Source organism: Heterocephalus glaber, unplaced genomic scaffold, assembly GCF_053883595.1.
Source record: "Heterocephalus glaber isolate CG9 unplaced genomic scaffold, H.glaber_assembly_v1.0 deba00001608, whole genome shotgun sequence".
Lineage (NCBI taxonomy): Eukaryota > Metazoa > Chordata > Mammalia > Rodentia > Bathyergidae > Heterocephalus > Heterocephalus glaber.
Genome location: NW_028258379.1, coordinates 29,462,558 through 29,467,923, shown reverse-complemented (window position 1 = coordinate 29,467,923; position 5,366 = coordinate 29,462,558). Strand labels below are relative to the sequence as shown.

General features: G+C 42.4%; 1 pseudogene; it reads right to left on the bottom strand.

The window, feature by feature from the left end:
- Positions 1 to 1,454: 1,454 nt before the first annotated feature.
- Positions 1,455 to 3,911, bottom strand: LOC101714321 (NADH dehydrogenase [ubiquinone] 1 beta subcomplex subunit 11, mitochondrial pseudogene; annotated as a pseudogene).
- Between the last annotated feature and the right edge of the window lie 1,455 nt (positions 3,912 to 5,366).

The following is a 5,366-nucleotide window of genomic DNA, read 5'->3' as shown; positions in this document are numbered from 1 at the left end:
ATGTCTTTTGTTATCAATGTAACATTAAAAAACATACATTGGGGTTGGGGATTTAGCTCAGTGGTTCCACTGCCTGCCTCGCAAGCGCAAGGTCCCGAGTTCGATCCCTGGTACCAAAAAAGAAAACAAACCACATACATTGGGCCAGGGGTGTAGTTCAGTGGTGGAGTGTTTTTCAGTCCTTGGCAACACAAAGGAACAAAACCACATATCATTTTTTGTAAGAGTTATAATAACAACAACAGCTGAAAACTCTGCCAGAGCATTTTGGAGCCAGTCATGATGTTACCTATCCACAATCTCTACTCTGCGAGGCTGAGGCAGGAGGATCACAAGTCTGGGCAACTAAGAGACTTGGTGAAATTCTATCTCAAAATAAAAAAAACAGCTGGGGACTTACCTCTTTGTAAAAGATCTAGGTTCAATCCCCAGTACTGGGGAAAAAAAAAAAAAGCCCCTTTGAGGGGTTAAGAGTGAGAGAGGAAACCACCCAGATTTATTTAACCTTTTAAAAAAATTTTCTATTTATTTATTTATTTATTTATTTATTTTTAATTTAACCTTTTGAAACTCTGGTTAACCTGGCACAGTGGCACTGCAGTCTCAGCTACTCAGAAGACTGAGAATCATTGAAACCTAGGAGGTCAAGACCAGCCTGACCAACATAGCAAGACCTGTTTTAAAACAAAGCAAAACAAGTAAAACTTTGGTTAAAATCATTTTTATCCAAGGGTCTTATAAAATGTTTGAAGTCTGAACACATGAGCCTCCCCATAAGTAAACCTCAGTGCAAGTGTTATGGCTTGCATTTAGATGTCTCCTCAAAGCCTCATGCAGTCACAGGTGGGGCTTTTTCAGAGGTGGCTGGATCTAGAGTGTGTGACGTTGGGATTGACTCATGGTGCAATGCTAGGATCAAGGGCACTAGGATTAAGGGTGGGAGTGCTGCCGCCCTGAGTAGCCTGGATACAATGTAAGGGACAGAAAGAGCTGTGGTCCCCCACTGCTTGCTTTTGCTGTCTTCTGCCCACCATGAACTGTTTCTCCTCTGCGATGATCCTCCGCCAAGCCACCCTGCCTTGGAGCCAGTCCATTATGAAATGAAACTGTCACATGAGGGATAACCCTGTGAAACCACTGAAAAGAACAAAGACCATAAATCATGTCCCGGCCACTACAGTTCCAGGAGGCCTGATAACACCTGCAACCACCACCAGTCCCAAGAAGCATGACCTTACTCTCTCCACCAGCCAATTCCTCGAGGCAGCAAACTCCTCCCCTCCCCATAAAACTTTTGTTCTCACCTCAGCCTCACTCCTGCTCAGTTCCTTTTTCCCAGACTCAGCCCACTTGTGTGTTCTCACACAAGTGAATACACCCGCCTCCTTACATGCACAAGGCCTGCATTGGTTGGTGACATCCCCCTCCCCCAGTATTTTGTCTCAACAACAAAAAAGTAACTAAGACAAGTTCTTCTGATGCTTATTTTAATATTATTACTATTTTTTTTCCAGTCTCTTTAACTATTTGCTCTGAGGTGTGGGCAGAACAAAGGGCAGCGGGTGAGGAAGGCAGCTCTCTTTGAGTCCCATGCTGGTCAGTCATCGTCCGGCAGCTGGATCTTGCTGGGGTCGAAGCAGTTGGGCTCCATGATGGGCCGGCCTTCGGCCTCTCGGTATTTCACAAGCCTCCCAGCTTCTCGGCGGGCCCACTCATGTATCCTGTAGTCGGGCAGGTAAGCCACAAAGGTGGTGCCGAAGACGAGGACAATGGAGAAGCCAAAGAAGACAACGACACGCATGTTCCAGAGGTCGATGACAGGATCCTTGTCGAAACCGTGAGAGTCTCGGTTCTTCTCGTACAAGTTTTCTTCCTCCGGTTCCGGGTCCTCTTGCCATTGCGAGGCCAGTTCTGGTGCCTGCTTTCCCGCCACAGTGGACGGAGTGATCACAGCCTTGGAGGATTTCCAGCGAACGCGGGCAGCTAGAAACCCACGCGTTGCTGCTGTTGCCGAAAGGTGACGAGCGCACAACCTCAACGGCCGGGCCGCCATAGCCATCACCATCACCGACTGTGCAGCCCTTCCTGTGAGGCGGGGACGGAAATGCGTCTGCGCGCAGCTTCAGTAGATGGTAGCGCGCTCATAGTCGCTCTGTCCTCACCTCACTACATAGGTCCTGCGTCCGAGTTTGTTTTTGAATGAGGTGGGGCACTGGGAGCCCACTTTCCTTTCCAACTCTTGGGCGCGTGGGGCCAGTCATTCTCTCAGAGGTGACATCTGGGTGGCCCTTTGGGGAAAGAGCCTTCTGATGACTATTTTAAACAAAAATACTATGATCACGGGTGATTGGTGACTTTGTTCTATGTATTACTGCAGGACTTCCGAAAACCTTACACAATTGGATGTGAACTGTAACTTAGACATAAATAGGCTGGTTTACCTATGACCAAAGAATCATTGCTTGAGATTATGTCCAGTATTAAGACATGGCCAATCCAAGATTCCCCACTGTGTTCTGAAACAAAACAGAGTAGAGGAGAAAGCAGAAGCAATGAAGTGGCTCGGGCTTTTATTTCCTTGCTATTTTCTCTGGTTTGCAAAGGATGCATTTTCTTTCTTTGACTTGATAAAACTACCAGAAAATTCCTTAAGATTGAATGAGCTGGTAAACCTGTTTCTTCAGTTTGCCTTAGATAGTGAGTGTGGATTCCTTCCTGCTTAAGATGAAAGGAAGTTGGCAGTTCCGTGTTCTTGGCAGACAAGTTTAAAAGTCTCATTCATCATTCAAACTAACTGGAACCATGTCCAAGCTCTGGGATTTTGATCTTGAGTGTAGAAATGGCATCACTCAATCCTTCTTGTACTATATTTTTGGGTGTAAGTGACAAAAAGTGAAACAGGAAAAAAAGGCTCTTTGGCTGCCCAGAAAGAACTCAAGCATAGAAATGAGGCTGAGTTCCAGCAGTAGAGTTCTACAACCTTGGGATTCACCTCTCCGACTCATGTTTGGTTTTTCCCTTCTCTTGACACAAGTGGGTTTCTTCTGCTTGTCAGCCACCTCCTGGGCTGTTACATCTTCAGCCCAGACACACAAAGAATGAAGAGCTTTTGCTTTTTCAGTTCTAGTTCTAAAATTCCTGGACAAGAACTTGGCTTGGCCTGACTTAGGTCAGACCTGGGTGGTGCACCTACCAACTAAAGAATTGGCAAAGCTGGGCAACATACTTACTGTGACATATCAGATGGGGCTGGGACATCCAGGCCACATTGTAGTGACGTGACTTTCTTGCGTATTGAGAAAAGAGGGTACTAATTAAGCAAAACAACATGTCCACCTAGTCTTTTTTCTTTCTTTCTTTTTTCTTTCTTTCTTTTTTCTTGGTACTAGGGATCAAACTCAGGATCTTGTGCTTGCAAGGGAGGCAGGGCACCACTGAGCTAAATCCGCAGGCCCCTAGTCTTTTTTCTTTATGTAATATCCATGTCTGAAAGTGAGTGGGAATTATGTAGGCACTATTTTGCCAACAAACAAGTGCTTGCTACCTCCTACTTTGTGTTTAGCCTCCTGAAACCCTTTTGTTCACAGCATGTCTCCTTCTGACATCACACAAAGGCTGTTTTCTATAGTTTTTAGCCATTATTCATGCCCACCACTTTTCCATTGCATCTACCATCAACCTCCCAGCAACTAAAACAAAACTTGTTTTCATGTTTTTTGCTTGTACTTTTATTTTGCTTCTCCATGTATCTTCCTTTTCTTCCTCCAGGTTCAGAGAAAAGATTTACTCTTACCAGTGTCCAGAGATGTTTGGAGTGAGTTATTTCTGCCACAAAGAATAGAAATGCTAAAAGGTTGAATTGTGCATTCTCTTCCTTTAGGCAAGCTACATACAAAGCTAAACAAAAATTTGAAATCATTTCTGGTTTATTTTGGGATTCTCTGCCATATGCACTAGAAATGCCCAGTTCAAAGTTAAGAATAGTAATAATAAAACAACAGCATCAATAGCAGCATTGTGGTAAATTTAGAGGTGGTTTTCTTTGTAGAAAAGAGACCATTTAAAATTTACTTTTGTTTAGTCAACAGTAAAAAGTTTTTAGAGGTCCAGAAAACTATGGCTATGATCAAGTCAGCCCACTGTCAGTTTTTATGGCCTGTGAATCAAGGATAGTATTTTTGCTTATGAGTGTTGGGGAAAAGTAGACAGGGGAATAATATTTTGTGATGTCTGAAAATTGTATAAAATTCAATTTTCAGTATAGTTGCCACAGAGACCACATGTTCTACTCAATCTGATGTGTTTATTCAGGAAAAGATCCATTTATTAAGACAAATTCAAAACCCTCACTTGTTCTTAAGCTTTTAATACATCAGATGGTCATACACCTATGAAACTACTGCCATAATCAAGACACAGAACACTTCCATTACCCCCAAAAGATTCCCCATCCCCCTCCGGAGAACATCCCTCCCTCTGTTCCCACAGCTAGGCAACCACTGATCTGCTTTCTGTCACTGTACATTCATTTGCATTTTCTAGGATTTTGCATAAATAAATCAAACCATCAGTACTCTTTGTCTGGGTTAGTTTACCCAGTATATTGATTTTGAAGTTCAATCTTGTTGTTTTATGTATCAGTGGTTTGTTCCTTTTTATTGTTAGGGTTTTTTAAGAAAATGTTTTAATTATTGGTTAAAAATTTTGCATTATGGAATATTTCAATACATTTAACCAAAAAAAGGACCCAATAGTGTATGAATCCCCATGTACACAATAACCCAGCTTCAACAATTATCAAGCCAGGGCAATCTTGTTTCTATCATACCTCTCTATCCATTAACTCTCTCATGTATTAATTTGAATCAAGATAGATGTCATACCATTTTTGTTTGGTTTTTTTGTTTTGTTTTGTTTTTGGTACCGGGGATCAAACTTGGGACATTGCACTTTCAAGGCAAGTGGCGGAACTACTGAGCTAAATCCCTGGCCCTTTGTTTTTTGAGACAGGGTCTTGCTATGTAGTTTAGGCTGGCCTTGAACTCAATATGTAGCTCAAGCTGGCCTCAAACTCATGGCAATCCTTTTGCCTCAGCCTCTTGAGTGCTGGGATTACAGGTATGCGCCACCATGCCTGATTTGAAGTTTAAATTTTAGCAATAATTTTAAAGAAGTCTTGAGCAATGTTGGTTTCATTTTATAAGGGAGTTAATTAAAGTCTCATATAATATTGAACTGTATTGTAGTTGGCAGACTACAGCCTGTAGGCTTGTTTTTGTAAATACAGTTTTACTGAAATATAGCCATACATATTCATTTATATATTTATCCTCTATGACTGCTTTCTCAATACAATGATAGAACCT